Here is a 25,588-nt window from a genome sequence, read left to right on the forward strand (position 1 = left end):
GGGAAAGAGCAATGAGAATTTCAGGTAGTGTCCTGCACGTGGCTGCCGCGTGCCTCACGGTGGCTTTGTAAGCGGCTACAGGTGGATGTCAAGTCAAAGATGGTTCAGCTCTGCTTATTTCCTGTCTCACAACAGCACCAAAGATAGACAGTACCAGGTTCATGGTCAGGGACCACAAAGCTCAGAGCTTAGTTTAATTTTCTGCTTGCACTTTCTTGAAATTATGATATATTTTTTTTCTAGAAAGTTCTCTTTAATGTCTTCACTAGGTAAATAACATTTACACAAAAGAGCACCCCAAGTTTTTACCCAAGTAAAATGTACAGAGGTACATCAACTATTCTAACTCATCAAATTCTAACATCAAATATCTGCATAGAAAAAAAAATCACCTTAATTTTTTTTCAAGTGTAACTATTCCTCTTTAAATAATTTCATTTCTATACTGGACAAAACACAAACACGTGTGTTTGTGCAAATTATCTTCAAGAACACAGTATGACTTAGAAGTAATCAATTACTTCTACATCATAAGAGCGCATTTCCCTGATCATTCTGCGTTAGCCGTTGTTTAGTTCAACGAACACAGTGCACACATACAGGAGACACAAGCCAGCACTTCTGCCTCAAACAGGAATACAGTATTAGGTTATGAAAGCAACTGAGTTCTAGGGACTCCGGTAAAGATAATGAACATTAATGTAATTCAAGACAATATCTGCGGGGCTTACCATTTCCCTTTACACGTTAAGTTTTACAAGACACCTTAGGTGACTTGGAGAAATAACAAGAAATAGACAAAACTGGTTTCACTTTCCCTCTCACACATACAACATGAACACCATGCAATAATTAAAAACTAATTTTTTATAAATCCAGCCAACAACTTCTTTCAAAAGGCAACGTGTAATGTTTGCTTTGAGATCCCCAAAATTGTTTTCATACTACCATAATTGAGACAAACCAAGTAATGATATATGCAGGGCAATTAAGATATTTCAGAGGAAACCCACTGCTTAGGAATACCCTGCGTTACAAGCTAACATGTACGTCGCCCTTGTATTACCAACTGCTAATTCTATTTATATTCATGACAAGTGTAACATTTGCCAATTACAAATCTATAGATTTACTTGTTGATAGTAATTGAGCCTCTTCAATAGAATTTTCTGGAGAACCTTTGTATCAAGTGCTTTCCTTTTCTGATGGTTTCCTAAGGCCCCTGTCTTTCATCTCAGAGAAAACCCCGTATCATTCTTTACAATAGATGTTAATATATCACGAGTGGTCAGGTCTCCCAGGGGAACCTTAACTTGACCATCAGATATCACTTCCTGCTTATAGACTTCGGCAGACACGAGAGAAGCATCCACAGAATCTGGGTGTCTCTTGGTCTTTATAGACTTTTGTTCTGTAGGGCCTAATTTGGTACATGACATAGTGGATTCTTTTGATGCATTTTCTGTACAAGAGATAAGAGTGTTGTCACAGCTCACAGATTCAACCAGAGAAAGGGCAGCGTCACCAAGATATGTCAACTTCTGCCTTACGGGTTGTCTGTGGCGATTTTCCCACAGAGAATGAATTCCTCCAGCGGACTGGCAGACAGGAGTACCCTGACCCTTCAGAGGAGATTCTGTTTTTGTTCTGTTTGACTCATTTGAAGAAAGCTGATTAAACCACTATATGGGACCCGCAGCCTTGCTATGCTGGTCACGTGTGCACTTTCCGAAGCCGTTTTATTGCACGCGTCCACCAGTGACTGCTGTTTAGCAGCTCTCCTGGCAGAGGTTTTGTCGAGTGTGTTACATTCCGCGGACTCTGCTGAGAGGAAGAGAGAATTCAGCCTCCTGGGCCCTAGGGGCTGCAGATTTCACTACATTCTCTTCAAACCTATTCTCATTCTCATTTGACCGACCATTCAGTTTATCTTTTAGGCACTGCACTTCCTTAATTTGTTCACCAATAGGGAATTTTATTTTATTTTATTTTTGGAGCGGTACAGGTAATCAAACTCACAACCTCACATATAGCTAAATCCCCGGCACCTCAATAGGGAATTCTGATTTGCTGTACTATACTATCTTTTCATATATCTGAATGAATGCCTTGTGATAGCCCACCTTCATCTGAGTAACATTTTATAGTTGTTTTCTCCACCAAACTATTGAGGTTGATATGGCATCAAGTCTCTTCCTGAAAAACAACTTTTGTCTTTAACAGCATGGTTTTGTACTTTCCTCTGATTCTCTGATGGTGAAATCATTAGTTTCAGGGTAGATTCTCCTTTGACCTGTATTCCCCATACAATGTTTCATTTACTTTCTCTTTTTGCGCATTAGTTATGGATGATTGCCTGTGATTTATCAATGTATGAAGATTATTTCCACATGCAGAAAAAGCTTTCTGACTCTTTACCGAAGTCTCTGTGGTCAGGTATCTTTCATCCCGCTAAGAGAGCTTCCCGTTACACTGCTATTAGTTTTGCTGTGGGAAGCAGAAGAGGTGAGCTCACAAAATACAGCAGCTGACTTTTCAGGCTGTCATTTGGGCTCCCATGAAAAGCTTGGCACCTCAGGAGTTCCCATTCTTGGAGAAGCTTCTTGAAAACCTGAATGGCTAAGGCTGTCCAAGTCATCCAGACTCCTTCCCTCTAGTCACCATGGAGTTACTAAATTTTGCTCAGATTTACAGATCATCACTGAACCTTTTTTTGGTAATCTTTTGTCAATATCTGGGCTGAAAAGCAGACCTGTTTTTACAGATTCAATTCTATGTTAAAACTTCCTTGATTTGATGTTGGAACTTAGGACACTGGGAAGCTAAGCAATCACCTCCCCTCCCTGGTAAGCAGCGGTGGTGTGGCAGACTGCGGCCCTTCCAGGGAGAACCACCAGCAGCTCCTGAGATCCATGCCATGTTGGAACTTACGAAGCTGGGAAACCAAGCAACCAGCTTGCCTCCCTGCTAAGCAATAGTGAACCTATCAGTGCACGGCCTAGAGTCAAACATCCCACTTCCTCTACCCACCTTATCTTGTCCCCTCGTTAGCAAATGGGAACCAGAAATCTGAGCATCTCCTGGGAGGTTGACCATAGCAAATAAGGAGGATTTCCTTCTACCATCTCTTTGAAGGCAAATATTTTTATTACTGTTTTGCTCTATTCTGATTAATGGTACTGCTCTATTCAATATTCTGTTTTGATATGTTCTATAATGTCCTGTATTTCATTTTATTTTGATATACGTGATTGAAAGAACAACTATTGGATAATGAAATATACTATGATACCTATTACTGTTAAAAAATAAATAAAATTTTCTTGATTTGCAAGTCTCTGACCAACATTTTCATATCTATTGATACTAGAACATCCATTCGTGTCTCTGTTTTTCCCCAGACTAAACTTCAAATGAAGAGACCTTCGAACCTTTTCACTATAACCAACTTTGGGCGAGAAGCAGCCTGCTTTTCTTGATCCCACCCTGCAAGCTTTTTTGTCCGCAATTCTTTTACTTCGTCTTAGCACAGCTGCACTGACCAGCTGGTTTCCCTGATGGTGACAGGAGAGAGTGAACACTGACATGACCCTTCTGTGAACCAAAACTGGTGCTCAACTGCTACTTAACACATTGCTTGGCGACGGCTCAAATTAAAATTGTGCTTGTTGGTCTTCCTCTTCTTGCTTGAGAGGCCGGGAGAAGAATCCACTGGCAGTTTGTGATTAGCATTTGGTGTAAGAATTACTGGGGATACGGATAGCTGGGCAGTTCATCCAGGTCAGGTGTAATAGGGGGAGTCCAGTTAGAATTAAGTTGATTTAGTGCTCCATTAACAAAATCTGTGGCACTGTCTTTGCTTTGTCTTACACTCTTCGGAGGTTTCATGTTTACCTTCTTCAAAGCCCTCCAATGATGGAAGCTGGTATCTTTTCCAGGATAAAATCTCATACTTGCCCAATATCTGAGGCAAGATCTCTAAGAGTCTGTACTCCCACAGCCTGTCACTGCAGCTTAATTTTTTTCTGTGTTTTCAGGCCCTTCACTCGTCTGAGGAAGACTTGGTGCAAATATTATTGCAAGATTGCTGCTATCCATGTTATTCTTCCTGGACCTGAGAGAAACATTCCCCAGAAAGTTAATGAAATGTCTCTCTACATCAACTGTATGACCAGCCACAAGGCAGGAAGGTAGCAAGGGACTGTGCTCTCCTCCCATCCTAACTATTGAGCTTTGAAGTGTTTTATGCAAATCAGCTGGGAGAATGGGTCTGGCACATTGTTAAAGAACTGCTTAAGAAGCATCACAAGGAGGTGTAGAAGCTACCTTCACCAGTGTCCAGTTTATTCTTCAGTGCCTGAAGGTAACAGATTCTGATTTCCTAAAAGCCCTTCGCTTTGAATATGCTCCTCGGCGGATGTGTGAGCATCCACAAGAGAGGCTGGATCGCGCCTGTGCTCCCTATTCCCTGGCCGCTGATTCACGTTTCCTGCCATAGCACGGCCCAGGCCACTCTTGCTGACCTTAATGACAGAGATGACTCTGATCCCATGTCCCGCATGTGTCATCCTCTCTCAGGGCAAGATCCGGGCCAGCCACCAAGCCTTCTAATTTCCTGACACTCTCACGTTAGAGCTCTGCCCAGGGCTGGCACTGCTGCAGCTGGGCCCCAGCTGAGTCCATGGCTTTACTGGGACATCTGTGCACTGCCACACACCCTCTGCTCTTGAGTCTGGGGTCCAGCCACGTCTCACTCCTTCACCTACACCGACCTTCTTTTTCTCACCTGATCCCTTCAGTTCCTCTCTGATTCCTCTCAGGACCTTGCACGGATGCCCGCTGCCAGCCTCTAACCACTTCTGACCATTTCCAGTGACTCCTTCCCTTCAACCTCACACCTTCAGACCTGCTCCTGCTTGCTCTGAAATGAAGAGAAGACCCCTGCTTCATCCTTCCAAGCTTGGTGGGCGCAGCTTGGTAGGTGCTCTCACTCGTTTCACAGGGTGCTTGTTTCTCCCCATCCTGCCTGTCACACCAGCTGGCACATCTGGGCACTATAAAGCCAAGAAGCCCTCTTCAGGCCCAGGCTCATTCCCTGCAGTCAGCCCGTGCACCGTGGCCCTTCCCAGGTAGTTTTGAATGAAGGTGCGTGCACCTTTGCTTTGAACTGGACCCCATTGATTATGTAACTGGGCACACAGGAGAGATAAAATATGTGCAGCATTGAATGAAGCTTCTAGTTTTCTTCTTTTGGTCTAGTGTTACTAAGGATGGAACCCAGGGGTGCTCTACCACTGAGCTACACTTCCATCCCTTCTTAGTTTTTATTTTGAGATAAGAGCTTACTGAGTTGCCCAGGCTGGACTTGAACTGATGATCCTCCTGAGCAGCTGGCATTATAGGTATATACCACCATGTCTGGATCACTTCTTGTATGACTCTCACAACTCTGTGAAATATTTCATTGATTTAAGAAACTCTCTCTTCTACATGAACTCCATAAGGGAATCCTATCTCATTCATCACCTGATCCCCACTGCTCGACCTAGTATAAGAGCCCAATAAATAACTGATAAATGGATAAATGGATAAATGAATAAAAGGAGCTAATAAACACTAGGACATGTTTTTCAGCACTTTGACATGATAACTTTATGATTAAGTCTAACTGAATAACTACTGCTATGGTTTGAACATATCACCCAGAATTATGTGTTGCAAAGGTAATGGCTCAAAATCACAAGTTAACGAGAGCTAGAGTCTTTGGGAAGTGATTGGGGTTAGATAAAGCCATGAGGGTGAGTTCCTGATGGCTCATTAATGGTTTTATAAGAGGCCTGAGTCATCCCCTTGCTCTGTCTTATCATGTAATGCCCATATAAGATGCAGCAAGAAGGCGCTCACCAAATGCTGGCCCCATTTCTTGGAATTCCTAGCACCTTCAACCAAATAAACGCCCATTCTTTACAAAGTACCCAATCTCAGGTATTTTGATACCACAAAAGGAAAATGACTACAACTCTTGCAGAGTGAGGTACCGTGTTGTGCAGTCAGAAAAACCAGCCAGAGGCCCTACACTTGGATTCACAGGATATGCAATGGAGCTAGACAGACAAAACTCAGGTGAGAGACAAGTGTCTAACAACAGAACAGTGTGAGTGACTACCACCTACTGGACCAGTGAGGACGGGTCCAGACAGAGGTCCCGAGGTCAGAGTCAGGGGGATCCTTGTTGCTGGAGAGGTGAGGACAGGCTTTACGCTAGAAGGGACATGGTCATGGAAGAAAGCGTGAACTGAGTGGAGCAGGCAAAAGAGACCAAGCCAAGAGCAACCAAGAGGGCTGCCTTGGTGTGGGTGAATACGGGGTGTGGGTGGGAGGGCATCACAGAAAACAGAGAGAGCACCTGGGGCAAGACACCTGCGTTCAAGTGCTTAGCCAAAGCCCCGGAGCTTTATTATGCAATCACAGGGAGCCTAGAGTGATGACTTCCACTGCTGACCTGAGGTGACACTTTTGGTCACCTGTGGATACCCTGGGGAGAAACAGGGCCAAAGGCAGGGAGAGTACTTTGGGAGGGGCTGAAGTAATACACACTGGGCAAGTTAAGGGCTCGAAGAGCAGGGAATGGAGGAGAGAGTTTAGGAAATTGCCACACTCCATTCACTTATAGGAACAGTTGACAGGTGCCAGCCACTCTTCCAAATGCTGCATGTTAGCCAATGGCCTGGCGAGACCAGCTGTTTGTAACACACCTACACACATGTTTTGCATTTGAAGAGGACAAAGTAGATGCAAGGAGGTTCTGGAAGCTTCCACAGCTGGAGAACAGAGTCACGTGGGTGTGACCATGGCAACAGAGCTTCAGAGCCTGCAGGTTTGAGCTCTGAGCTCTGTTCTCCGAGTCTGGTTGAAGAGAAGAGGAGAGAGAGAGGGAGGGAGGGAGTTACGCAGGATGGCTGCAGATCTCACTCAGCAGGAACAGGAGGACAATGCTCTGACCAGGACTGAGGGAGATAGTAGGAGCAGGCAGTTTGTAGGATACAGCAATTGTTTTAGTCAGTGTCACATTACTGGGGCACAATACCTAACACCCAAGAGAGAAAGGAGGAGTTTATTTTGGCTCATGTTTTCCATCCAGAATTGGCTGGCTTCATATCAGAAAGACCTGATCGGAGCGTCTGTCTGGTTGAAGCTGCTGTGTTCCTCCAAGGTCATACCCCCAGTGACCATAGATCTTTCTGACCAGGTCCTACCCGCCTAAAAGTAAGCCAGCTCTAAGCCCCCATAACCCAATCACCTTCTGAACAGGTGAGCTTTGGGCACCATGTCAGATCTAAACCATAGCAATGCTATGTTCACTAAGCAAAACTTACTGCCCTGCATTGGTGAAGCGAGGGCTCTCAAAAGCATGTGCTGATCTAGAGAAACCTAGGGGAGGTGACGGCCTGCAGGGCATGAAGGTGGGGCCTTGGGGATGTCGCAGGCAGCAAGGCGGGAAGCCCAGTGATCAAAAGTGTTGTGTGTATCTCTTCATATTTTGTAGATGACAAACCCAACCCTCCAACCATGCTGCTCTCCCACATCCCAGAAGCTTCTCAAGCCTGACCTTTCTTTATGGTCAGGCTTCCAGAAAGTATCCTTTCTGCCACTCCCCCTTCTCCTGCCTCTGCCTCTGCTGCATTTCTCCCCACTCCCACTGTCTCCCCTCCTTTCTCAGGGTGCTCTGTCCCATACATCCTGAAACTGATCTCTTTCTGGGGGTCACTGCCACTATCCTATACAAGAGACAAAAGCCAGTCCAAACCCTCTCTCGCCATTGGAACATCCGTGTCTAAATGCTCTTGTACAAGGATTCCTTGCTGACCTAGGCTCCCCAAGGTCCTTCACCCTAGCTTGTCTCTAATCCTTGTATCCCAGAGCCCTCTCCAGGACTGTTGCACTCTGCATGCACCTAAAACCAGTGCAACGGGGATGCTGCCAGCGTCTGCTGCCAGCTGGAGCAGTAGCCAGCCTTTCCTCTCTCTTGACTATAGGGGTTGAGTGCTTGGATCGCTGAGCACTCTGAACCTGATTGTTTCCAATGACAAAAAGTCTGAATATATATATGTACATGAAGATTATGGTCTGTTCCACATTGCCTAATAAGTGTGGTGGTAGGCAGACGGGGCACTTAGAAAGTAAATACTTAAACAGTGGATGGACAGCCTCGTATACCCACAGGGTATACTGCATCCCATATAACTGGATCTACAATGTGGTTTCCTTTTGGAGGCCAAGAGGGTGAGTGTGAACCTGCCTCCTCTGGGGACATCTTTAAACTGCCGTTCTTCTGTTTGGTTCCTGATCGGTGCTTCTCAACAGCTGGCTGTGGGTTTGGAATTAGTCCATCTTCCCTCTGTGTGCTTCAGAATACTCCAGTCTAAAGGACGCATCTCAGCAGACCTACTTTGGTAACTCTTTTGAGTGATGAGTATACAAAGCAAGTAAAGAAGTGGGTGAAGAGGAGAGAGGACGCTTGACGGGCCTTTCTATACCAAGTGCTAGAATGTCAAGCACACTTTTGTGAAGAACAAGTTCACTTCTGCTCCAACACCAAAGTGCTCCAAAACACAAATGCTTTGTGGCACAGCCCCCCAAGTGGAAAACTTCACACCATGACATTTTATGCACAAAGTATTGCTAATATGTTTAAATGATACTGTTTAAATGATTGTGGTATTGTTTAAACTTATCTTCACACATTGTATACAAGGGGTATATGAAACAAAAATGAACTTCATGTTTAGATGTGCATTCCTGTCCCCAGGATGTCTCATGTATATGCAAATATTCCAAAATTAAATTCCAGGAACTTCTGGTCCCAAGCATCTCAAATAAGGAACACTCTGCCCCCAGTACAGTAGAAAACATACCCCTGGGGTCCTCAGAGGCCACCCTTGCTCAAGTTAGGGCTTAAATAAGAGGCTGTTTGCAAAAGTGGGCATGGAAGGAAGGATGTGGTGCCCCACAGAACCCAAGGACTAGGCAGAGCTCTTGTTAGCAGTCTCCCTGAAAGAGCCCGGACAGAGATTTCCAGAACAGTGGGGGGAAGCACTGTGGAAAGAACTGCTGAACACAGCAGGGCCTCTGGCTGGTGTGGGAGGGTAGGCGTCCACTTGGTCAGCTGGAGTCTGTGGGGGACACACTTCTGGGTGTGTCTGGGTGGATTGTGCAGGCGGGCCTGTGGGGTCACTCCCGCCTCTCTGACACTGTTCCCCTGCTCTCTGTTTCCCAGCTGCCATGAGCTATTCAGCGTTCTTCCACGCTGCTCTTCCCCCACAATGTTCTTGCCATAGGCCTAAAAGCAACAGAACTACCCACCACAGACTGACACCTCTGACACTGTAAGCCAGAGCAAATCTTTCCCCCACTTAAGTGATTTTGTGACACCAACTGAAAGCTGAGCACACGGCGATGGCCAGGGGACATCATGCTAGAGTAAAAGTGGGCATGGAAGGAAGGGTGCCCACACGGTGATTTTAGGACACGGCCCAAGGTGACTCAGGTCTGACCCAGGTTTGATGGTAACCTTGTTCTCATGGATGCTGAAACAGCTGTGGCACCCCGCTGTGCTTGTTTTAGTGCTTGTTCCCCTCCTGCGCTAATTTTGTTTGCATCCTGGCAACACCCCCATACATGTGATGACAAGATAGTCAACCGTTTGGGTTTTTATTTTTTGGCAAAGGCTTAACGTGAAGACGGAAGTTAACTGCCCGTCACGGCCTGTGTTCATCCAGATAATTGTACTGGCTGCTCTTCAGTGGCCCAGTTTTGGCAGTGGGAGCTTCAGGCACCTTGATCTTTGGAAAAGCCCGGGCCTGCCCACACTTGGCCTTGGGACAGCCTCCACCAGCCCTTGAGGTCCACGGTGTGGTTTTCTCACTCTCTTATTAAGGAAATAGCAGAATCCTTGGAGGCCACCCAGAAAACGTAACCACAGCAGGAAATGACGCACAGCGAGGTACGGCCAGCCAAGGGGACTTTCTGAAGCCCGCATTCTCATGCTCAGTTCCCCGGGAAGATTCTACCTCCCTCCTCGTGTGAAAACGCTGCTTTGCCGTTCGCTAGGTGGGGACCCACAATGACCCATCACTTTCGCTGCTCCTTTCGGTTTCCTTTCACTGTGGGCTCTAAGCTCTGAGGGGCCTGACTTGCTCTAAGAGCTTCCAGAAATGCCGCTGGGTGAGCAGCGCTCAAGATGAAGAACCCATATCTAGCTCAATTTGGACCCATAGGATAGTAGGATGTCACTTTTTGGAGAAAGTCTCACAGCTGGCTTACTCTACTCATCTCTCCTTTTACTTAGAAGTAGTGGTCATTCACTTTCGTATTAGTTTCTTAGGTATACAACATCTACCATAGGTTTAGATGTATTTTTTAAATGGTGGCTTGAAATCCAAGATCAAGGTTTCAACAGGTTTGGTTTCCTCTGAGGTCTCCTTAACCTGTAAACAGTCATTTTCCTGTGTATGTGTCTGTATTTTGATTTCCATTTTTTTTTCCGTTGTCTTCTTGAGACAGAATTTTACTATGCAGTTCAGGCTGGCCTTGAACTCACTTTGTAGCCCAAGGCCCAGGCTGGCCTTAAACTTGCAGCAATTCTCCTGCCTCAGCCTCCCAAGTGCTGGGATTACAGGTGTGCACCACCACACCCATCCTCTTCTTATAAGGACACTGGCAGAGGGTTCAACCTTAGGACCTCTCTAAAGCATCTCTCTAAAAATTCTGTCCCCAAAGAAAGTCGCATGTTGAGTATTGGAAGTTTGGACTTCAACATACACATTTTGGTGAGGGGGCACATGTTACCCTAACAGCCTTCAAGATGGCCCCCAGTGACCATCACCTCTTGAAATTCAAGTCCTTGTGTAGCCGATTTCCAAAGTGCATAACAGCTGGTGTGTACAGCTCTATGGAGTCCCGTAGGGGCACGGTGTACACTTTCCAAAAGAGCAAGGAGAGACCACCGCCACAGCACCAGGGCACTCATGAGACTCGTGTATGAAAAACTAAAGCCTGCCACCAAACACCAGTACCATGTTGCCACCAGATGACTCGGCTACCTTGCACATCCCACCCACAGATGACTGCAGCCCAGGTGTAACCTCATGGGACCCCCTGAACCAAACCCTGGGTAAAAACTGTACTGCTAATCTACCCCTGACTCCCTCTCTCACAGCAACTGTAATATATGCTTCTTTTAAAGCAATCCCAGTACTTTGTTACAAAGCCACAGAAAACGAAAAAACATTTTGATACTTGGCAGCAGGCTGCTAGATTAAGAAAATTCTAAAACTGTGAGACTGGCAATGGGCTTGAGCTGGAAGGACCTCTAGCTGGAAGGGAGTTGCAGGAGGAGCCCAAGGACCTTGAAGAGGAAGCCCAGCACCTACAATCTGTATCCTCGAAGGTTAACTGCAGCTTTGAGGTGGCGCTTCCCAACACAACAGAGAATGGGTGCAGATATGCTGAGACAGCCCTTCCGGAACCCAGGCTGCCCGGCCATTTATTTTGGCTTTGAGCAGCTGTGTCTTCACCCTTCACCCCACTGTGCCACATGAACATGACTGCCATGTGCAGGAGGAGGGGAGGCGACCGGAAGCTCTGCTCAAGACAAGGTTTTGGTGCGTGACAGACACTGCCGCATCGTGCCAGGCTGACCCAGATGGCTTTCAGCTAGAACCCACTTAGGGTACCACACAGCCTGTTGGGACACTACTCTCCTCCCTCTGGGCTTTTCTGAGAAAATGTTTCGGAAATTCTCAGTAGAAGCATGTGTCTAACTGGAACAGTACTGATGACTAGAGATAGGGTCATCGTTGGGAGGCTTACAAGAGCCTGAGGGCTTCGAACCTATAAGTTGGGCTCACATACACATGCTTCTGACTTCTACTGGGGATCCCCTCTCCAAGCCACTCAGTTCCAGTTGAACTTATTCCATGTATGACATACACACATTTAAAAGAAAAAAGAAAAGTAAGCAACCACCCAAACTACAAAGCCAGAAATAATAGGCTGTGGAGGTGGGATATTTACTGTAGGAAAAGCTACATAAAAGTTAACTCTGTTTATTCTTGCAGGAGCTCCTTGATTAATAAATAAAGACTCCGACAGGAAAAAAAGAAAAGAAAAAGGTTAGAGAAACAATGTGTGCAAGAACAAACACAATAACCACAAAAACATGAGGGAACTCTTCAAGTCATTCATAACGCAAGAAAGGCAAATTAAAACAACATTGCAGGGACATTTTCTACCTCTTAAATTGGAAACATTCAGGAAAATCATACAGAAGGCTACCAAGGTTGCAAGGAAGCCCACCACTGTACCTCACTGCTTGCACATATAAATTGGTACCAAAGGTTTTTGGAAAGAACTCTGGGGATACCTATCATAAATTATAAACATGCCATGTCCTCTAGTAGAAAACATCTGAGAATTTATCCCAAAGAAATAATCTAGAAGGAAGAAAAAGCTATAAGCATAAACTCATTATGCATTATTTATAGTTGTTGGAAAGTTAGAAACAATAAAAATTATCCAGCTAGTAGAGAATAATTAAATTGTGCAATTTGCCCCTGTCACGGGGTGGTAGACATGATCAGCATTGTTAGGACCTTCTTGGACACACTGAAAAGCACTCACGATATAAAATTCAAGGAAAGAAAAGCAGAATGAAAATTGCCATTATGTAAAACCTTTTATGTTCAGACACCAGGATTTGGAAGAAATTCAGAAAAATAAATATCTTGTCTTTTGATGGGCAAAATCTGTAACAATCTTTTTCTCATTTCTGTTAAGTGTTCTTATGGTGTTTGTGCAGAAGATCAATAATGATGATGTGGATGATAATGGTTTAGAAAGCTCTGGAAGTGCTCTCTCCCTCAGGCCCGGGTGCTAAGCCACACCCTGCCACTGTGGGAACCACAGTGGGGGGCCCACTACTGGGTACTTTCTGGAAGCCTGGCGGGTCTTCGACGCATGTGCCTCCACTATGTTCTCCAAGTCCAAAGCACATGAGCTTGCCTGACTCTAGCTTATATGCAAGAGGAGAAGCACACAGCTCACCCCTTCAAACCAGATGTTCCAAGACACAAATTGCAGAGCTTGCGATGAGAACCAGTCCTTGGCTCATTCTCGTGTGTACTCAAACTCATGTCACGGTCTCAGGTTAAGGATAAATAGCCCCTTCTCTTTCTTCAGAGCCATTGGATTGAACTGCAGTCATAACTGGGAATGTAGAGCAAAGATCTCACACACATGCTGGCAGCCTATGGCCCGGATGTGGCCCGTAGGCATGTTTTGTTTGGCTCATGGAGTGTTTTAAAAGTTGGAACATTTCACATTTGTTTTAAACCCAGATTTCCTGCATCTCATAAGCAGCTAGAAGCTAGGACAGCACCAGGCCTACATTCTCAGCCTGAGAACAGACAACCATTGCTCCAAAGGACCCAGGTGTGGGTGACTCTACATGCCTAGGAAGGGCTCTGATTCATTGGTGCAGCTCAGGGTTCACATGGGTACCCACTCTGCACCAGGCACTGAGGATTCCACCCAGCGCCTGCACAGCTCAGCTTCTGCAGAGACAGACCATACACACATAAAGCAAACTATTTCCACCCTAGAAGAAAATCCATCAGAAGAATAGCTCAAAAGGGCAGGGGCAATGAGGCACTGAGCTGGTGGGTGCTGGGGAAACCTCTTTGAGATGACCTGAAGAGTTGTTTCTTGAATCATGACACAGTCTGCTACACAAAGGAATGAGGTAAGACCAATCTACATCAAAGGAACAGCTTGTGCCAAGCTCAGGGGTATGAATGAATTGGGATGCTCCAGAGCTAGGGGAGGAAGAGGACAGCAATGCAAGAACACAGCTGGGGACTCACTGCTTCTAATTACAATAGGCAGAGTGTAGGGCTTTACATAGGGAGACACATTATCTATTTAATTTAAATAATATCCCTTGGCTGCTGAGTGAAGAGAAGAGGCAGACTTAATGGCCCAGGTGCATTGCAAGGTGGGACCAAAAAGGACAGATTAGAATTACACTGCTGAAGCCTGAAAGGTTTATGGAAAGAGTGGATGGGCAGCTGGTAAGAGACGGAGTCGAAAGAGTATGCTGTTTCATTGGGTGACATTAAAACATGTTCACACCAGAAGGATAAACTGATGGTTGTATAGAGAGTACACGCTGAGTGCAGTTTAGAACTGCAATTGGGAAGTTTACCTGGGCCAAGGGCAGAGGACTTGTTAGCATTTGGTTAGATAAAGACAGTGTATCAGCAGGCAAAGGTTTGTACCTACATGGACAGGTAAGTTTCCACATAACACTGAGGGCTGGGATGAGCCAGGTTCCCTCAAGGGCCATGCTTGATCGTCATTTTTGGTTCCGTTGGCCCACAAAGGACAAGGTGAGAAATGCAGGGAAGAGTCTGGTGATCAGGGACAAAGCCCTCGATGAAGGGACAGAGGAACTAGAGCAGTTGATGGTGCAGGGCGGGAGGGCAGGGAGCAGGCCAGCAGGTTGTTTTTGTCAGTGCTCAAGCTGTTGAACCTGATTGGCTAAGCAGGGGGCACGGTCTTTATTCACAGATCTTCCCACATCAGTGATGTTACATGAACTAGCCCGTCGACCTGAGGATTCTTCCAAGTCCCCGTGGAAACCTATCTTTTAGCCACTCTGTCTGCTAGCATTTTATTTGCCTGCTTATTTTTCCCTTTTAAACTCAATTCTCATTCAACTTCCTGGGAAAGTATAAGGCAGCAACCCACTGCATGCAAATCCTTGGGCCAACAGATTTAAGTATCTGACCAAATAAAATGTGCTTAAAAGAGCAGCTGAGATAGCTGCTTATTGCTATTTCCTGAGGCACATGCTGCCAAGTTAGAGTCCACAGCCTGAGAAATGGGGTGTGTTTTCCCTATATGAAGTAATGAAATATGTGGCAGGGAACGTGGCAGAATACATGAAGAAGCAGCAGCTCATCACGCCCTGCATCACCTTCATGAGTCCTGTTATGGTTTATGTCAGCCCCCACCCCACCCGCCAAGTCTCATACAATCATAGACACGGCTGAGTCTAGTGTTGGTGACTGGTTCATTGTGTCGCACTGGGATCGGTGGTATGAGTGCTACACCCTCCGGGGGGAGCCAACATAGTGTAAGTGTGGGAAGAAGGCGTGTGTGTGTGTGTGTGTGTGTGTGTGTGTGTGTGTGTCTTTTGCTGTTCACAGTAGCCATGAACCACTACCCCTCAGCCATGTCGTTTTGCCTTGAATCCCACTGAGAATGGACTGAAATCTCAAAAACCGTAAGAAACAAACCTTCCCTTCCCTAACTTCAAGGCGTCAGGTATTTTTTTTCAATGAGAGAGAAAAGTAACTAAGATGGGAAAAAGTGATAAAAAGTTTAAGAATTTTTAAATAATGGAATCCTTTTTCTGCAAAAACGGATGAGATTAGCAGATCACATAGAGAGCCCCTGCAGGATGCTGAAAAGGACAGTGATGGATCTCATTTTGAGAAGGATGCCTCTGGCCACCCTGGGGAGAAGGACAAGCCTGAGAGTGGGGAGATTTGTCCAGTGGTCCAGGCAATGTTCCCTTTACGTAAGGCATCAGCACAGAGTAGGTGGATAGGGCTGGAGACAATGAAGAGAGAAACCTGAACCTGAACACGCTCAAGTGTCACTGGAGAGGGAGGACAGAGTTTCAGGAAGTCACAGGTCACTTTGGGAGAATGGAGCAGAGGGTAGTGCCAATGATAGAAAATGGAGACCCGCCCTCACAAGTGCCTCTTGGCCCATTTGGCAACCAAGTCTGTGATGCTAGGAACCCTGTCTCCCAGATCTAATGGGAAGTTAGATGCCCATGCCAGCCTTTCTTTAGGGTCTGCCAAAGTTGCACCCTAACAGATCACCCCCAGTCTTGACAGAGAAGCCTTCCTGGGACACTGACTATGGGCCTCTACTGATAAGTTTTTAGTTACTATATCGAAATGTCTGAGGCTGGGAACCTTACAAAGAAAAGAAATTTATGATGGCTCACAGTTCTGATCCATCATGAAGGGGCTGCAGGATGGCCTTCTTGGCAGTGTCCACAGGCAGCACAGCACCAGACATCACATGGCAAGAGACAAGGAACACATGTATATATCTCTGCTAGTCTCTCTCCTCTTACAGCTGTCAGTATTCAGTCATGGGAATTTCACTGGGATGAGTTTATCCATTCTAATCACCCCCCCCAAATGCCATGCCTCTAACCTCTGTAGTTAAATATCTACTCTCTTAATACCTCCCAGTAGGATTAAATTTCAGCACATGAATCCTTGAAGGGGGGACACACTCAGATCATTATGCAAACCATTCTGTCCCTAACCCTTCTCTTAAGACAATACAATCATCCCATCCCCAGTAGTGTCAGAGTCTTAACTTGTTCCAGCATTGATTCAAAAGTCTGAAGTGTCATGTGAAACACAAGCAAACTCCTTGCACTTGTGAGCCTTTAAAATCAGGACATGGAATCTATTTCTATGATGCCATGACAGGGCGGGCACAGGGTAAACATTTCTGTTCCAAATGAAAGAAAGGGAGAAACTGAAAGCAATCACCCCAGAGCAAGGCCAAAACCTGGGAGGGCAGACATTCCAAGTCTGGCATCTTTCCACACCGCAGTGAGGAATGGGCTCTAGGGCTTTCTAGCCACCATCATGGTTACTCTCTCATGTAGCCTTCCTCAGTGGGAGTCGCAAATGGTCCAGTCTGTACTTTCTGGAGTCCCTGCTGAGTGTTTACTCCTAAAGCTCCACTAGACATTGTCTCACTGAGGGCTTTCAACAGGAGCTCTGACCCCATGACTAACTTCTGCCTGACTTCTCAAGCTTTGCTTTGAAATCTCAATGGAAACACCAGGATACTGCAAAAGCTCTAGCACTCTAGATCTCAGCCTAGCACTGGCACAAGATGCAACCAGGCTTTCTTGACTCCAGGCCTTTTTCCAATTGTTCCAATGCAAAGCAACTGGTTCTTTTTAATCCACTGCTCACTCTAGCAGTGGTTTCTCAGCCACATCCTTACATGCCTTTTCTTAGCTCCTTCCTTGATCAGACTAAATTTTCCAATTTTTTCTGCTTTGCTCCTCTAGCTCCTGAATCTTACTATAAATATGACTAAAAGCCAATAATACCCACACTGCAGACTGAATACTTTGTTCTTTTGAAATCTCCTTTATACAAACAAACTAATCAATCCATCATCTTCAAATTTGGTCTTCTACAAAATCTTAGGCATCACTTGCATAGAAACAATATACACAGGTACTCTTCTATTTCATGACAAGGATGTCCGTTCCTCCACTTCCCAATCGAGTTCTCATTTCCACCTAAGACTGATTCCCTAGTTTCTTCTGAACATCACCAGAAAAGCGAATAATGCTCTCCGTACAGTAACGCAGGCCTGCTCCTCCACGTTCTTCCAACCTCTCCATTACCCAATTCCAAAGCCATTTCCACAGTTTCAGGAAATGGAACTCCTCATATTCCTAGTACCTGTTTTCTGTGTTAGTTTGTCTGCTATACTTGAGCTAGGAAATATTATGAAGAGGTTTATTTTGGCTTGCAGTTCTGATCCAAGGTCAAGGACCTACATCTGGTGGTAGCTTTCTTGCTGGCAGACTCATGTGGGAATGCAGGGCATCACATGACAAGAGACAGGGAACACATGTGTGTATCTCTTCTGGACTCTTTCTTCTTGTAAAGCCACATGGATTCAATCACATTGCAAGAGACAAGGAACACCCCAATGACCTTATCTAATCCCCACCTCTGAACACCACAGCCAGGTTAAGGTTCCACCTTCCTAAATCTGCCTCACAAGCAGAATTAAATGTCAGCAACCTGAACCCTTGAGGGACACAATGAAATCACATGCAAGCCACCACAAGGCCTTTGGAGACATGTGTTCCTCATGACCTGACTCTTGCTTGGTTTTAAGTGCTGGTACAGTTTAGGCCATTGATGTTATTTTTGGTTCAAAATATTACTTAGGCATAGATTTCACTTTTAAATTAATGTTTAATTTCAAATGGGACTTCCAGGAGAACATGGCGGACAGATAGCAGCAGCTATGGAGGTCTCTCAGAGTACCAGCTTGGAATCCAGGAATGGTGCAGAGTGGGGAGTCCTAAGAAAGGGGAGATATACCTGGCCGAGCCAGGAATGAACTAAGCTGAGAGAAAACAACTAGAAATGCAATCCCAGTGCTTTAAAGGGAATAGATGAAGTATCAGCATGGAAGCTGGAACCTGCGCCTCTGGAAGCTGTGATTTGAATTTCCTGATGCCGCTGCTGCATCTCAATAGGCACAGCAGGGAGAGAGAAGTGCAAAAGCCGTGCCAGTGGGAATCCGCGGACGGAGTTGAGAGCGGCACTGGTGGGGGGGCCCTGCATCAACCTGCGGTGAGTGGTGGGAGCAGGGACTCTTCCATGGACTAGGAGGCTCCAACAGGGGACATTCTGGGACCGGACAGACTAGCCGGAACAGGACGCTGCAGTGACTTTAGTCACATATTCCCCTCTCAAGCCGATTGGTGGAGACAGCTTGGCCTGGTGACACAGTGGAGTAAGACCCAGTAGGCTAGCCCAAACCAGGTCCCAGCGCCTGGTGGCGCACACTAGCAGTGAAGCCTTCAGTAGGTTGACTGACCTGGAGGGGCGGGCCCAGCAGAGGCTGCCCAGGTCTGTGTCTCCTTAGTACACTGCAGTGGGCGGGAACACCTAGCTGGCCCAATTCAAACAAACTGTAACCGACAAAGAAAAAAAAAACTGGGCCTCCTATTTACACTTATATGGAAGAAACAAAAATGTGGGAAGAGGAAGCAACAAGAAAGGGTCCTCGCCCCCCAATCCTGAGAACACTGATCCAGGAAAGGTAAATACAAAGGAGAATGAGGACACAAAACATGCAATATCAGATACAGCACCAATAGACATAAAGCAATATCTACAGAGCGTCATAGATGACTTCAAATGAAGTATTTAATGAAATAAAGCAAGGTATAAGTAGAATAGTTAGAGAAATGCTAAGCACTGCCCAAGAAAAAACAGATGGTGGAATGGAAGAACAGAAAAAAAGGGGAGAATTGTTTGATGGAGAAAATAGAGAAAACATACAATATGTGAAGCAGGTTCAAAGAAATTACCAGGAAACTAAAATTTCTATTGAAAGCTGGCATAACAGCTTGAAAGAAACTAAGGATAGATTATCTGAACTGGAGGACAGATTTGTAAGGTGGGAGCATGAAATGAAAAACTTCTTAAAAATAACAAAGAAACAAACAGCAATAATACAAAGGCTAGAAGATGATAAGAGGATCTGTAACTTAAGAATTAAGAACATAAAAGAAGAGGTAGGGACACAAACAAATGAACTACAAAAGCTATTCACAGAAATAATCCAGGAGAATTTCCCTAATTTAACAAAAGGTAAAGATACTCAGATATATGAGGCATACAGGACCCCAGTCACCTACAACCCAAACAGAGCTACACCTAGGCATACAATAATCAAAATTCCAGAAATCCAATATAAGAACAGAATATTAAAAGCCATCAGAGACGATAAACAGATCACTTACAAGGGAACACCCATCAGAATTATAGCAGACTTCTCGGCACAAACCATCAAATCACGAATAGCATGGGGGGAAATAATTCAAGCTTTGAAAGATAATAACTTCCAGCCAAGATTGATATATCCTGCACAACTATCCCTGGAAATTGATAGAAAAACAAGGTGCTTCCAGGATAAAGAGGAACTAGAGTAATATGCAACCACCAATCCAACTCTACAGAGAATACTGCAGGATTTTCTTAAAAAGAAAAATACGAAGAATCCAGAAATAGTGGCAGAGAGGCCACAATGAATGAAGTAGAAAGTGAAATGAAGAAGACAAACTGACAACTAATGACAGAAAAAGAGCTCAACAGAAATGAGGCAGAGAAGGTTAGATGGTAGGAACAGCTATTTTGGAGAAAACAAGACATCATAATAGCTAGTGCTGATTTAATATCATCTTGTTTTGAAGCCCCATCAAGCTTTTGTTCTTCTGTCTCCATAGGTCTTAACATGTTGTATCTTACTGGATTTTATTATATGTGATAATATAAACAAAAACTTTTATAGACAAGGAGATTATACAGAAGCCATTATTCATTTTCTGTTAGTTGATTCTAATTACCCTGTAATACTGTCATTCCCTTGAACAGTTTTACATTGCTTTGATATGTATGATGCCACAGTATATGAAGTTATACTCAAAGATTTCAAGGAAAGAGACACTATGGTAACTACTTTTAGGTAGGGATTATCTTGTGGTTAAACACTATTTTGCTTAAATGATTATGTTTTGACTTGTGTTGTTTTGTTGTTATGCCCCCTTTTATCTCAATCTCCATTTTATTATTTACTTTTATATTTTTATCCTTTTAATTAAGGGAAAAATAAAAATAGCAGGATATATTACAGTAACCCACTTTGATTTCCTGTTAACTTGATTTGAAACTCTGCATTGCTCTCACCATCTTGTTTTGACTGATTTTCCTCTATTCTGTTTTGCTAGATAGTACCAAGTTCGAAAGTATAGGCAACAACTATGAAGATAATAAGATTCATTATGACGCCCATTCTGGTTGACTATTATCTTTTTTTGAAGATCTGTAATGTCTCCCATGTTTTGGTTTTATTGGTTTTGTTCTTTATTGTTTTGTTCAATTTTATTATAACTGATGATATAGGCAATTCTTTTTAAGATAGCAAGAGGCATCATGGTAACCATTGTTGATCACCTTGTATTATGTTTTTACATTATATAATAAGTCCATCCTTTTGATGTGACTGACTCTATTCTGTTATGTCACATTTGGTTTTACTCTCTTCAAAAAAAAGTAATAAGAACTGTGGATGTAATGAAACCCAAAATGTGTAATTGTCATTGTACAAAAGAAAGGAAAAGAAAGTGCTCTAAAGGATATAACTACATATACATTTAAGTGTATAAGTTAGATAACCATATTACTGAGTTTTGTTGGATCATTGGACAGAACTGTTTGCAGTCTCACTATTTGAATGTCCACTTTATAAGCTTTAATTTTGTAACTTGAACAAATATTTCTAAGATGACAATACGTAATCTATTAACTAGTGACTTCCTACTGTTTATTTTTTTCTAAAATTCTATATAACTTGTACCCTTTTTCTGCTTTTTTTCTTTTTCTCCTTAAATAAAATTTTAAAAAATTTCAAATGCAACCTGTGAATAAATTGCAACAATTTAATTCATAAAGGAGATAATTTTAGAAGTGGACCAATATGTGCAACTCTGTAGGCTGTTTCACAGCCTGGTCTATTCTTTCTGGTAACACAGCAGAAGGACATAAACTTTTACACTACTGTAGGCTGGAGTGAGATGATTAACCTCACACATCAGTTTGACTGGGCTACAGTTCTCAGCTGTGGGTCAAGCACTAGGGCCAATGTGGCCATGCAGTTCTTTTTAAGATGTGACTAATATGAAGTTGGTAGATTTGCAGTAAAGCAGATTGCCCACCGTGATGTGAGTAGGCCTTGTGCAATCAGCTGATGGCCCTAAGAACAAAACTGAGATTTCCCTAAAAAGGAATTCTCCTCAAGATTTCAACATAGAAATTACGCCTGTGTTTCCAGATTGCTACCCTGCAGAATTTGGGCTGAAGACTTCAGTACAACCCTATCCTGGATTTCCAACCTGCTACTTGCATGCAAATTTCAGACTTGCCATTCCTGCAGTCTTGAAAACCTGTTCCTTGCAATCTCATATATATCCATATGCACATACATATGCATATCTTATTGGTTCTGTTTCTGGCCAATAATACAGGATGAGTTTCATGGGTGGAGCTATCAGACTCATATTATAGCATCATCTTTTATCCTCAAACTATAGATATCTAAGACTTATTTACCAAAATTCTCAACACTATCCAGTTTGTCCTTGTGTTAGCTACTTTTCTCTCACTGCTGAGACAAAATACCTGATACCCAAAATTAAGGAGGAAAGGGTTATTTAGCTCAGTTTTTGGAGGTTTCACTCTATACTCAACTGGCTCCAAGGCAGGGTGGCTCATGGAGAGGGCAATAGTTCATGGTAGTGGGAAAATAGCAAAAGCAACGAGAGCAAAAGGGACAAAAGGGACAAAAGGGAGGAGCCTGATAAAAGACTCTTTCTGTCCCTGATATTGTAAGTAGGCTACCCACCCTAAGGTGGGTGCAGTACTCACACACATAATCCAGCACTAGACAATGAATCAATCACAAACACTAGATTCAGCACCCCTGTGACTGCATGAGGCTTTGAGGGGATATCCAGACACAAACCATAACATTCTACCCCTGACCCCCCAAAGACTCATGCACATCCCTTTATGCAAAAGGAATTTTAGTCCATCTCCAAAGTCCTAACAGCATCAGCATTGCTAAAAACTCCATCTCCTCTGAGATCTAAGGCAAACTTAGCTGTGAGCCCCTGTACAAATGAATAGTTAAACACTTCTGAAATTCAATGGCACAAGACAAACATTGCCATTCCAAAAGTACAAATGGAAGATACAAAGGATTGGGACCAAAGCAAGCCCAATATCCAGCAGGGCAAATATTAAGTGCTGTACAGCTATGTGGAACATCCAAAGCAATCTGTGGTAAATTGTGAGCTCCAAAGCTTGTATGGATTTGTCCCTATGGCACTTCCAGTGGTTGTAGCTCCCAGGATTTCTCTCTTAGGTCCATTCTGCTTGATCCTTGCAGCTTTCATTACACAATCTATGTTCCTGGCTTTTAAAAAACTTTTAGGGTCTCCACTGCACCTCTGGCTTCACCCTTACAGCTTCTCATACTGCCCTCCCAGAGGCACACTGCCTGGCCTCTCTTTGAAATCTGGGTGAAAGCCTTTTTTTTTTTTTTTTGTCTTTTTTTTTTTTTATTGGTACCAGGGATCGAACTCACAACTGCCTGCTTGCAAGGCAGGCGCTTATGCCACTGAGCTAAATCCCCAGCCCTGTTGGAAGCCTTTTTAACCTCAGAACTTTTGCATTCTGCATGCACCTAAAACCAGTGCCATGTGGATGTCAAGATATGCTGCCAGCTGTAGCAGTAGCCAGGCTTCCCCTTCACTTGGCTGTAGGGGTCAAGTGCCTGAATTGCTGAGCACTCTGAATCTAATGCTAAGGAACAAGTTCTCTAGGCAACCATTATTCTGGAACATGGCGCTCTGCAGTTTTCTACTCAAAGCAGTCTTTCATTTTCGCCATTTTGAGGCTTCAAAGGGTAAAGACTTGTTGCTTCCTATGATGCCCTCAGGCTATCTTTTCTATTCTCCTGCTCCTTCTCAGCAGTCAAGGTTTTTTCAGTTCTATTTTTGCAATCCACATCATTACTGGAGCTTTCTTTCTGGTTAAACTCACAATGTTTTAAATCATCCTGCTGGGCTGTATGCTCTTGATTCTTAACATAAACCTGGCTAAAAGCCCTGAACAATAGCTATGCCACCACTTCAACATTCAACTGCCTTGAAGTTTCTTTGGTCAAATTAATTAGTGCACTATCCTTCTTCTCAGTATCAGGCAAAGTCTCTGAACATGAGCAAAATGCTGACAATCTTTCTGCCAAGCCATAATACACATTGTGTGGAGTCCAACAACCAGTGTAGTCCTTCTTCTCAGCAGAAATCTCCTGAACCTCGTCTTTACCAGAATGATTTCTATCAGCCTTCTTGTCTTCTGAGCTCTGACCAGAATCTCCCATACAGAACAGGCTACGGCATTCTAGCTCTGCTCTTTCAGCCTGCATCTCCAAACTTTTCCACAAGTCATTCCCAAAGATTTTTAAACCACATGATCAGATAGAGTTGCAGCAACTACCCTACTTCTGTCTTGCTTACTTTTCTCTCATTGTTGAGACAAAATACCTGATGCCTACAATTAGGGAAGAAAGGTTTATTTAGCTCACAGTTTGTGGAGATTTCAATCCATAATCAGCTGGCTCCAAGGCAGGTGGTGTGGCAGAGGAACAATAGTTCATGGTGGTGGTAGATACCAAAAGAAATAAGAGCAAAGGGGCAAAAGGAAGGAGCACTAGAGAAGACTCTGTATGTCCCTTATACTATATGTAGGCTATCCACCCTAGAGTTGGGCACAGCATTCACACTCAGAATCCCAGCACTAGATAATGAATCAATCACGAACTCTAGATTCAGCCACATCTGTGGCTGCATGAGGCTTTGGAGAGAAAACTAGACACAAACCATAACAAGCCTCAAGACCTTGAACTGGCCTTTCACTCTGCTAGAATGCTGATTCCCAGGTACCTGCAGGCTCACACCTGCTTCATCCAAGCTCAGCATGTTCCTCACTCCATAAAACTGCTCCTCTCTGCAACACAGCCTTCTCCACTCCCTTCCTTGGTGAGCTTTTCTTCTCAGATGTATCTGTACCTGAATCATGACATATACTCAACCTTCAGCAGACGTTGAGTTCCAGAATGCCCTGCAGGTACCAGAATACTCAAGTCCTTTATACAAGATGCTATTATATTTGCATCTAACCTATGCACATCCTCACCTGTACTTTAACTCTTCATAATACCTAGTACAATATAAAAACTATGTAAGTACTTGTTATATTATTTACAGAATACTGATAAGGAAAAATGTCTGCATATGTTCGTTATATGCAGATTTTTCCAATTATCTCTAATCTGTGATTGGTTGATTGCAAGTAGAACCCACAGGCATGGAGGAGTACATGTGTTAGTTTTTTCCTCATCTGTTTCTCATGGTCTCTTCCTCAGCTGCTGGAAGCTCAGGTCAATACTCTGCCAAATTTTCTGGTCATTGGTGGCTCTTCACTGTGTAAAACAGGGCTACATACACGGCAGGAGTTCAGTAACTGCTTGATGTGGAATGACAGAACAGTTGACAGATTCCAGAACTTGTAGCAGAAAGACATCTATCTGCTCATGGTAGGTCAGTAGCTCTCTGCCCTCAGCTTTCTCTCCAATCTGACTGCCTTGGTTACTTTTCTTTCATTGCTGAGACAAAATACCCAAAATCCAAAATGAAAGAAGGAAAGGCTTATTTAGCTCAGAGTTTGTGGAGGTTTCAGTTCATATTCAGCTGACTCCAAGCCAGGGCGGCATGGCAGAGGAGCAACACGGTGGCTGTGGCAGATACCAGAAGTAACAAGAGCAAAAAGAGAGCAAAAGGGAAGAGCATGCCTTCTTCTCTCCCTTCTATTATATACCAGGTGCAGCACTCATATCTCCAATCCCAGCACTAGATAACAATTCAATCACAAACACTAGATTCAGCCACCTTTGAAAGGTCTGCCCCTTCGTGACTGCATGAAGCTCTGCGGGGACATCCAAACCCAAGCCATAACACTGGATACTGGTCACAAAACAGTTTCCTTCCATGGAGATCCAGGTCCTAATCTCCTTAGCCCAATTATGCCCACGTAAGCACACATAC

The 25,588-nt window shown here is 44.1% G+C and overlaps 1 protein-coding gene and 1 pseudogene across 8 annotated transcripts in view; both read right to left on the reverse strand.

Annotated features, from left to right (window-relative positions):
* LOC134476824 (rho GTPase-activating protein 11A-like) lies at positions 1-25,582 on the reverse strand (annotated as a pseudogene).
* Positions 1-25,588, reverse strand: part of Eva1c (eva-1 homolog C) — a 97,904-nt gene that overhangs the window by 16,834 nt on the left and 55,482 nt on the right. The gene's annotated exons all lie outside the window — the stretch shown is intronic.

Source organism: Cavia porcellus, unplaced genomic scaffold (assembly GCF_034190915.1).
Source record: "Cavia porcellus strain 051 isolate PalLab524CR breed Dunkin Hartley unplaced genomic scaffold, mCavPor4.1 scaffold_7, whole genome shotgun sequence".
Lineage (NCBI taxonomy): Eukaryota > Metazoa > Chordata > Mammalia > Rodentia > Caviidae > Cavia > Cavia porcellus.